Source organism: Atractosteus spatula, chromosome 4 (genome assembly GCF_055471065.1).
Source record: "Atractosteus spatula isolate fAtrSpa1 chromosome 4, fAtrSpa1.hap1, whole genome shotgun sequence".
Classification (NCBI taxonomy): Eukaryota; Metazoa; Chordata; class Actinopteri; order Semionotiformes; family Lepisosteidae; genus Atractosteus; species Atractosteus spatula.
In genome coordinates this window covers 39,756,843-39,768,005 of record NC_142709.1, presented here as the reverse complement: position 1 = coordinate 39,768,005, position 11,163 = coordinate 39,756,843, and positions in this window count along the sequence as shown.

Here is an 11,163-nt window from a genome sequence, read left to right as displayed (position 1 = left end):
TGGTTACTCTCTGGCAACCTCCGCTTTAGACTCTTAGAACAGAGGAAAGTTCTGGCACTCGGACACACTGGCCGTTCCGTGGTTGTCCGGGCTGAGTCTCAGGATGGTCAGGAGGCGCGCTGTGAGAATGTCCTGCCCTTGGGAGCCTTTCTGCTCCTGGGCCGTCCTGCCCTGGAATTGTCTCGCACCCCTGGAATTCTCCTTAGAATTCTACAGAATAGTCTCGGAGCTCTGTGTTGCCTGTTTTACCTGGACAAACTTCAGCTCGTTCATTGGCTGAAAGTTTCATGGGCATCAGAATTCCACGTGGGTTACTCGGCCCTACCAGTCCCTGATTGGTTGATCAAGGTGAGATATGAGTCACTTACTCCTGACACTTAGGAATGCAGTCCAGATGTCCATCTGGCACTCCCTAGACAGATAGACGCCAATGGATGACCATTGATCATGATAGCCAGGCTTAGCTAAGTGCATCCCCATTTGGGAGCTGTCCCTTATCAAAAGAAAACATCTTTAAATCAGCCTGCATGAATAGTTTCTCTGTGGCTGCACCACAGAGATGAAGAGAGAGATGGGGCCTCATTTAAGAAAGCACAGCAACACTTAATTCTGTCTTATTTTAGAAGCCTCACCGCTACAGTGGTGGTGGAGGGGAGTCCCCACTACCTGTAAAGCGGTTTGAGTGGAGTGTCCAGAAAAGCGCTATATAAGTGTAAGCAATTATTATTATTATAAAGTGAAAAAAATCCAGACATTTTAATAAATCAATTAAAAATAAAAAACAGAAAATAATTGAATGCATAAGTATTTTTGCATTTTGGCAAAATTGCTCAAGTTCCATCAAGATGGATGGGGACCGGTTGTGAAAAGCAATTTTTAAAAGTCAATCCACAGATGCTCAATTGGATTGAGGTCTGGGCTTTGACTGGGCCACTCCAGGACATTAACTTTTTGGGTTTTAAGCCACTCCAGTGTGCTTTTGCTGTATGTTTCAGGTCAGTGTCCTGTTGGAAGATGAATGGTCCTCCAAGTCCCAGTGATCTTGTGGATTGAAGCACATTTCCTCCAGGATTTGTCTGTACTCAGCTCCATCCATATTTCCTTTTATCTTTATGAGTTTTCCAGTCCCTGCCACAGAGAAGTACCCCCAAAGCACGATGTTGCCACCACCATGCTTCATTGTAGGGATAGTGTTCTCTGTGTGATGTGCTGTGTTGTGGTCTCATTAGACCATAGATTCTTCCTCCAAATTGCTGAGTCTCTCACATGCCTTTGGACAAACTGCAGCTGAGATGTGATATGAGTTTTTTTTCAACAAAGGCTTTCTTCTTGCCACACTTCTGTACAAGACAGATTTATGAAGTGTGCATGCCATTGTTGTCTCATGCACAGTTTCTCCCATCTCTGTCATAGAGGACAGTAACTCCTTTAGAGCTGCTGTAGGCCTCTTGGTGGCCTCCCTTGCTGCAGCTCTTCTTGCCCGGACACTCAGTTTTGAAGGATGTCCAGTTCTGGGCAGATTCACAGTTGTTCCATATTTTCTCACCTTTGAATGATGAACTTCATTGTGCTTGAAGGTATATTCAATGCCTTGGAAATTTTCTTATATCCTTGCCCTGGTATTTTTCAAGAACTTCAGATCTGCTTGGAATGTTCTTTGGTCTTCGTGGTGTGTTTCCTTGGAAATGCACTAACTAATTGGGGAAGCTCTCAGGAACAGGTGTATTTATTCTGAAACCACGTGAAACACCTCAGCTGCACACAGGTGGACTCCAGTCTAGTAATTATGTGACTTGGAGAATAGAGTTGGTTACTTCAGAGGTAATTTAGGTGTGTCAAAGCAAGGGGGTGAATACTTATGCATTAAATTATTTTCTGTTTTTTGTTTATAATTAATTTAGTAAAATGTCTGGATTTTTTTTTCAGTTTGACATTATAGAATACTTTGTGTTGATGAGTGGCAAAAAGTCTCAGTTACGTAAATACATCATGGTTCAATGCTGTAGCACAATAAAATGTGAAAAAGTCCTGTATAGTAGAAGATATAATAACTGATTTCACATTCAAAAGCAAAGACATTTAGAATTTGACACTGTAGACACAGCCCAGACACTGAATTCCAATGTGTGTTTTATCAGGATAAAACTATAATTGGCCTATTACTACTTTTATAATTCTTAGGGCAAATGGCATTGTTTTTTGTGTGTATTTCTAACATATATGTAAGTAGAGTATTTCATAATTTCTGTGAATAAAGCTGAAACAGGTAGCTATTAACCATCCATTTTTTAACCATTTTATTCACTTCATCATTCAGGGTCATGGTTGCTGGAGTGCTGGAACCTCAGCAAGCAATGGTTTTTCCTATATTTTCAGCACTGTATTTTCCTGTACTCACTTTTAGACCTTGAGTTTTAAAGAACAGACAATAATTAAGTGAACTAATTTTACTAAAACACAGTTTTACTCAAAATACGGGACACAGTAAATGTGCATAAATGCTCTGGGTATTTAGGATACACAGTTTAAGTAATGAAGTGAGAGAAAAGATAGTACTCAGAATGGCAAAGAGTGAGACCTGAAGAGAAATTAAGTGCTTAGACAATGAGAACATGAATGTGAAAGAAGATTTACAAAAGAGAGGCATTTTTAAAAATTGATCTCTTTCAGAAACCATCACACAAATTTGGGATAACCATATTCACAAAAGAATGCTCAGACTCAACAAAACTACAAAACATGATTTAATTTTATTGTCTTTTACCATAGTTCAACACAATTTTCTTAACTCGTTTCACAGCACAATACAAATGTCAAGCAATTTGATGTTTACCATAAGTCATTGCATGGCAATTTATTACCAGCATATTGTTGGGAGCCATACTGTTTAAATCACATTATCCTATCACCAAATTACATACACTACAACCAGGAATTTGGGTACTCAAGAGAAGTCTTTTGAGAACCTCCTGCCTCAATTTAGAATTGATTTGAATTTTACAGTTTATTCAGATGAGGAAAAAATCAGTGATGACAATGGAACAATATTTACCTAAAAGGATGTGTGACTTGTTCTGGAAAAATAAAAATCAAAACAATTCCGGAATACTGAGTCCCCCCAGACCAAAGGTTTACCAAAAAGTACCAAAAGTTTAGAAATTTGTTCAATACTAAAATAAAATGGTGCTTTTCCAAATATGCCTGTTTAATAATCTGTCTGTCAGCCCACTATGGAACATTTAAAAATATTTTCTAACCACTTTCCTGGATGTAGACCTGAGAATGTGCGCTTCTGTTATTTTTGTTAAGAATATTTTTTTGCTGCTGTACCTATTGTTTCACTACATTAAATGTAAAAAATGCATCAACATAAACACCAGTCTATTTCATGAAAGTCTATTTCATAAGTGCTCTCTTCCAGAAAGGCATTTCCCATTTTGTATTTATAGTTTATGTAATAGAGTTTTAGATGTCTTTGCCACCTGCATGTAATATTCTATACTTGTCTCCATTAATTGTTGTCTTAGTCTTGAATTTTAACTAAATCCTTATGAATTTAATATGTGGCATGTACAGTGTTTGCTAATCCTTCTACTTTCGTATTGTCTGCAAACTTGATGAGTTTCCTAACTGTCCTGTTTCCAAAACAGAAATTAGATAATTGATATAATTTAGAAAGAGCAATAGTTCTAGTACAGAACTCTGAGGTATTCCAATAATTACATCACCCCATTTAGAGAATTCACTCCCTTTTCTTTACTCAATCAATAACATTCAAACTATTGGCCCATTGGGGAAATATGTTTACAGCACACAAACATAACAACACAATGACAGACAAACACTGTATTTCAATGCATACTGCCTGTAATTTGAGAATTATTTTTGTTATTAACTTTATCAGAAGACTTCTGAAAAACTAAATATACAGGACCATAATGTACGCTTATGATTGTTCCATTACTCTTACTGCTTGTGCAAAGAACTCTAACAACATAGCTAACCAAGACTTAATCTCTCTCAATCGATTTGACTATCCCCAAAGATCTTATTTCCATACAGGGGAACCTCTTGTTATTAAGGAACAAGTAATAGGTTTATTCCATGCTGAAAAAAAGAAGAAAGAAAACACAACGTTTCAGCCGTGGAGCCTTCTTCAGGTCCCTCTTGTTATTAGCCTTACATGTAACAGAAGTCAGTCTTACTTATTGATCCAAAACCATTTGGGTAAGTTTTGTCATAGTCTTGAAGAAGCCCACCCCTTTTCTGTATTGGAAGAGTTGTGTCAAAGGTTTATTACAATACATTTCTTGTTTTTTTAACTACAATTGGTACTTACTGAGCCCTATAGATTTAAGGCTGGAGTACTTTTAGTACCATAAATACTGCTTTGTCTATGCTAGTATTATTTAATACAGACGGATATTCTCCATATCTGAGGAATATTTACTTCTTCTAGTGAGCATCTCATTTAATTTGTTTATGTTTTTTCTTCTAACTGAACTATGAATTATAGAATTCAATACCTGTATTGCAATGTGACGCCATATATAGTCCCTGCCTCCTATTAAATACACTGAGCTTAGTATTGTCATTACGTTCTTCTATCACCTTTAAGGGTTAAATAAGATGTTTACAATGTAAGTAGCCTGTATTTATACATCTAATGAAGTGTCTTGGCATCCCACAGACAATACCATATCTAAAGCCAGTCTAAGACAGAGAAAAATAATAATGTGTGTGTCTCAAGTAAAAAGTCTCATTTGCACACAAAAGCAAAAAGTCACCTCCCAAGGAACCACAGACACATAGAAAAAATATGTACAGGAAGTAGTTTTTCAACTGTTCTCTTAAATCTAGTCATGTGAACTTTAACTTAACTAGAGGTCTTAGTTCAAAAGAAACTTCCAGAATTAAACATATCCCCAGTAGGGCTTGAGTTACATGCAAAAGGTGAAGTATTGGTGCATTTTATTACTAATTATTATTCTAACTAGCGTTGAGCATATGGTGGCTATGAAAGAAAGATAATTAAAAGAAGTAATTTTATTACCTGTTGCAAGTTGTACATTTTTCAAAACAATTTGAAGACAGAATATGCAAATAGAATATGTATTGTGTTATGACATTTCACTGCTTTAAATTGTGAAGATGAGGGAAAGAGACCCAGGCTACCAAAACAGAGAACTTACTAAAACACAATTGAATCAGGAAGAGACCAATCTGCAAAGCTTATTTTACAATGTGCTGTAAGACCTGCCTCTCATAGTTCCATCAGGTAGAGGGTCCTCTCAGTGAGACAAAATAATACAGTAAGTTTTATACAAACACACCTTTCTAAAATAAATTGGCTTAGAGCTCATGCCTAATTCATTATTCAAAATAGGAACAATATTTAAACTAGAAACTAGACGAGCAAACCTAATATCATCGACTGATGCAACTTGTTTTCTCATCTCTGAGGAGGAGGTGCAGCTGTCTTCTTAAAGGTTGCTGGCCAGATAAGCTTCATCCTGCCTGGTTGTCTCGTAGCAACGTGAGAAGAGAAGAAAACAGGCACCACCCTTCACCCTAAGCAGGGCTGCATGAAATAATTAACAGAGATATTAGCGTAAGAAGGTGGAACTTTTTTGCCTTTCTAGCATGTGTCGGTAGCACACTGTCAGGTCCCAGGTGGATTAATTTGATATGAGGTCTCACTGGTGATAAGTGCATTTCATATCAAAAGGGACTTTCGCATTTCCGTACAATGTGAATCTGAAGACAATATTCCTGAAGACAAAAAAGAAGGGGGAAAATGCTGGCATCTTGTTCCTGTTAGCTGACACAAATCATATTGTACTGTACCTGACAAATTGAATGGTAACCATGGAAAAACCAGAATGCATAAATCAAAAAATGTAAGTTGAAAAAGTAAAAAAAAACAAGCTCCATACCAAGTTTAAGAGTATTTGCAATAAATTTTAAAAGCATCATTTTAAACTGATTTATTGTCCTGTTCTATTTGTTTTTTTGTTAAATGTAAGAACATGATATGAGCTGTTATGTCACTTAATATGTATTTTTAGTGATTCCATCGATGCCATTGAATTTTAGTCTTTCTTTGTGAATTTGTGTGTGCAAGTCTTTTATTTTTGCAAGTTACATTTTGTTTACTCATAACTCATGTTGTCTGTATATATATTAGCCAGGTTGTCATAGTATCCAGCTCAAATTTGTCTGTGAGATAATGCGAAGATAAGATCTTATGCTAGTTCTGCAAAACAACCTCACAGTTTGTAAATGTCCAAAAACTCACATAGTGGGCACTATTGCTCCACAAGAACTTGCTTGGGGGTGTCGCCATGTTTAGCTCTGGAGTTGGGTGTTCAATACAATACAATACAGTTCAATACAATACAATCTTAATCTGACAGTATTGTCCAAATGGCATTCTAATGATTGCATTTTTTAATTTCAAGCAATGGGAAATTATATACATAACACTTTCTTCAACAGGTATGAATTTCTGTTTTACAGATCCTAATATAATAGTTAATAGAATTATTATATTTATATAACACATTATATATTACAGCCCATGATTGGTAAAGGCCAAGAGGAAATTTGGCCAGGCCACTGGGGTCATCACCTGTACTTTTGTTGAGAAAAACCCTGGGATTTTAAATGAACCACAGAGGGTTAGGACCATGGTTTTCCATCTCATCCGAAGGACAGCGTCTTTTTTATAGTATTATGTCCCCATCACTACACTACGCATTAGAACTCATACAGGCCGCAGGGTGAGTGCTCCCTACTGGTCCCACTAACACCGCTTCAGTCTTAGCACTCTTCTATTTATTATCCATTGAAGTATTCTCCTATTACATTAATTATCAGGTGTTGTTTGTGTCCTGCTGTTAGACTTGCATCAATGGCTCTCATGAGTTGTGCATCACTCAGAAATAGACTGGAAAGACATATTACCACTATCTGCACACTGTATTGTTGTGCATTTGATAAATAAACTTTTATTTGATTTAAAAAAAATGCCAAACAATGTGGGTTTATTGCTACTGTATTTGAATGAATCCATAGTCATTTTAGAAAAATATCTTTTGAAAAAGATACTTTACATTTGTATTAAATACTTAAACAGAGTCCACAACACAACAAGTACAGACGATGGAATGGCAGAACTACAACGGGCCAATGCAAAGGATACATCAAACACAAATACTACTTTACTTTCTTAGAAAAAAATGGAAGAGGATTGAAAACCTCGTGGGACTTACAAAGGATAGGGTGAGTGTCATTTGGGAAACAAAATCAGATAAGATCACTTTATTGGCCATATGCAATTTCTTGTTTTAGGAATTTGTCTTTTCACATACCCAACTTGCTTTGCTTGAGACACAAACACAGGGAGAGAAGCTTGGGGTCAGGGTGCAGGGTCAGGCATTGTATACAAGCCCCTGGAGTAGTTGGGGTTAAGGGCCTTGATCAAGGGCCCAACAGAGTAGAATTCCTTTGCAGGTCAAGGGATACAAACCGGCAGCCTTCCAGCCACAAGAGGGGATCCTTAGCCACAGAGCCACCGCACTGCCGCTAAACGATTTCAAAATGGCACCAATATAGCCATCAGCCAGTGCAGTGTTTGCCACTTATAGCAATCTGGATTCCCCAATTTCTTTTTTAAATTAAAAGACATTTTGTAATATTCATCCAATTTTTGAATGATCTGTTGTGTTTTCATGTCTTAGCTCACAGCTACAAACTTTAACAGGAAATAGAACAGAGGAAAGTTTGATTCTTTTGAAGCATACTTTTATTTAATTTGCAATGGGATAATACTCATTATTCAAACGGCACATAATAATATTATAAAATAGCTATAATAGCCATTATTTTTGACTTTTTTATCCTCTACAGCAAATATAGAAATGACAATGCCAGTGAATACCATATAAAGAAAAATATTTGGTGAAAAATAATATAAAATTGTCACATTACAGTAGCATGGTCATTTTTAAACTTATTTCTGACTAAATCAAATCAGAGTTATCAGCTTAATCTTTAACAGTGGAATGATAATGGAAAAGAAAATCAGCAACAAAACATAACATTGTTATTTACCCACATATTTCCATTCAAAGTGGAAAATAATGTATGTAATGTATCCTTTTGTAGTAGGCTTCTTCAGCGTTAATTAGTGTAAACTACACATGTCTATTTTCTGGCATGATTAAATAAAACTATTAGGCCTATTTTCTAAAATGTCGCTTAGCCTTGAATATTTTGTTTGCAGGATCTTTAAGGAACAGCCACACAACCGTACACCTTAGAAGCTCACTTTTTGTGAGCCTGCAAGCTCACAAAAGCACAAGGAAGTGTAGACTCCTCCGACACCACTTTTGAGCCTCTCATCTTGCCACTAGTCTCAGGCAGCACAAATGTTCTTTAACTTATCTAGGCTAACTAGATAAAAATGCAATTAAATGCGTAGTAAAATATAACCGAAGTGAAAGAAAAAAACTGCTTAAAACAATAGTCCTTTGTCATCAAGAGAAAAATAAAATCAAGAAACTCTTTGTGTGCTGCGTAGTCCAGTATCTCAAGTCAGTTGCAACAGCCATGGTTTACTTTTTTTATTCTCCAGAGTTCACGGCTATCTGTTTTAATGAAGACTACAAGTACAAGGCAGAACTGCTAATGGCAAAATTCCCATCAGCGATGCCACACTCTTTTACCTAATGAGAGATTCCCAGGCTCCTCCCTCTCTGACCAGACAGGACCGGACTCGACCTTCGAAACACAATTATGTGTACCTTCTCTGGCTAACGTCTGGAAAAATCTGACTATCTCTATTCTATACCTCCTTAGTGATCGAGCACCTGTTGTCACGGGTGTCGGAAGGGGCATGCCGTAGAATGACTAGGTGAGCAGTAGAGACCCTATGTGTAGCAGTAAAAGGGGCAACACGGAGGTTAGCCCAGGCTCAGGGGGTCAGACGATGTCGCTGTAGTAACCTATGCCCTCAGGCCTCGGACGTGGGGCAACCTTGTAATAGGTGGGTCTCACGACATCCGTACCCTCAATGCTGAGCAAGGAGCAGAGCAGACACAGGAAGCAAATAGGCTACACAAGAAGACACACCGGAAAGACATGAATAATCACAGGGAACTAGGAACAGGACAGAAATAGAGCGCCCTCTAGGTGTACAGGGCGTGACACCTGTGTTCAATTCCATGTGAGCCACTTAAATTCAGTTCTCACTCGCAGCGACACTTAGTGCTCAGTGTTAGTTCTTAGTGCTTATAATGGTCCTCCTTTTCAGATGATGTTAATCACAGCAATTGGTGTCTCTACTGGGATGTTTTGCTACAATTAAGTACAGTATATGCATTTCACTGTCTCTAATAACTAATATATTGTAGTATTTTCGGGTTCAGAGAGGACGGACACAGTGACTCAGACACTCGTCGACTGAAAAACGGCGCTTTATTTTTCAGCACAGCCAGCACAGCACCCCCGCGCCCGCGTGCCAGCAGAGAGAGAGAGAAAGAGTGAGAGTGACAGAGAGAAACACACTGGGGTCTATTCGGGTAGTTACACAGGATAAGGGTGGCAATTGGGTACAAGTATAACAGGGGTGCGAAACCAGGGAACTAGAATCCGGGCGATTTCTCCAAACTGTACGCCCGTTTGGCAATGGGTCAGCTGCACTGGTCAGCGGCTTTCCTAGTCTTCGCCCTGACCACTACTTTTCCCATCCCGCCCCTTGCTGTGTACCCCAGCCGAATGCGCTACATATTGCAACGCTCCCGGGGTTCACCAATAGAAACAGGGCGGAGGCACAGGTTGGTAAGACATTTATTAAAGACGCTGAGGGGGGTTACACACACAGGGACAGGGGAGATACAGCCCTGCACCACACCTACACAGACACAAGAGGGAAGAGGGCATCTCCAGCCCTTGTTCCACTATATACGGGTGGCCACCCCTCAGCTGCCGTTCACAGCATGCCTTGCGTGTGCATGGCTATAGCGCCCCATGTGGGCGCTACAATATATATCAAATCCAGCTAAAACATGCAATTTCATTTTTGATCATTTTCTATACATTATGGAGTTTTTTGTTTTTGTCCCTCCAGTAACATGTCAAAGAAGGATTTGCAAAATATTTTTTTTTCACAATTAACGCAGTAATCATACTCGCTAACTTCGTTCCTGGGGAGTTATCTGTGTGGTTTGTATTTTCTCCCAAAGTTCACCAAGGTTTCCTTCCGGTGCTCTGGTTTCTGAGAAGTCCTTCAATCTGGTTTGAGTTTCGAGCAAAATTTAACCATGAAGACGAAATAGCTTAAAACATTAGATACATTCAAAGATCCCTGATTTTCCTTTGACCATGTGAAGTTAATCATTAAGAAGTAGAAGGCACTTAGACATTGCTTAGATCAATGCCCAATGTGAGTTACAGAGTTCAGTGCTGATGTGGGAGAAAATGTCCAGGGGTACACAATATACTAGTCACTCCACAAAGGAGACAGAAAATTGAAAATAACATCACAAAGTCTGCTCGCTTATGCTAGGAGCGAGTTTAGGAAATGTGCAGGGTCGCTACTTACAATTTAAAAGCCATGGTTAAATTAGCATAATTTTCACGTGACGCTTTCAGATGTAGCGACGAGGGTCACTTTAGGAGTTCCTGCAAGCTCACAGGAAAACTTTACTGCACTTTGTTTTACAATGGGCATGTTAATCATGAGAGGTATGACCAGGAGAGTGGAGAAAAAGAGAGACAAATTAACAAGAGGGTGTAATATTTGTGTGTGTCAGCAGTGAAACTGCATGTTGATTGGTGGAGGGCTGAGCGGGAATAACGGTTACTCAGGGTCACAGGTTATAGTGATTGTAGGAGCTAACGGGTTCGGAGTTACAGGTGAAATAAAGAGTTTGTTCGAGTGTCACATCGTCGTCCTGGGTTGTTAATTTCTACACTATACGTGTACGAGAAACAAGACAGAGGGTAAAGAAGCTGGGGGGTCTGTCACCCATTTTATAGAGTTAGGGGGGTGGGGGGCACCTAAGGAGAAAGGAGAAAAGACACTGGAGCTGGCAATTCCAGTGGAAGGGAACGCTTATTAATTTCCGGAATGAGGATAAATATAAATCATATATAAAT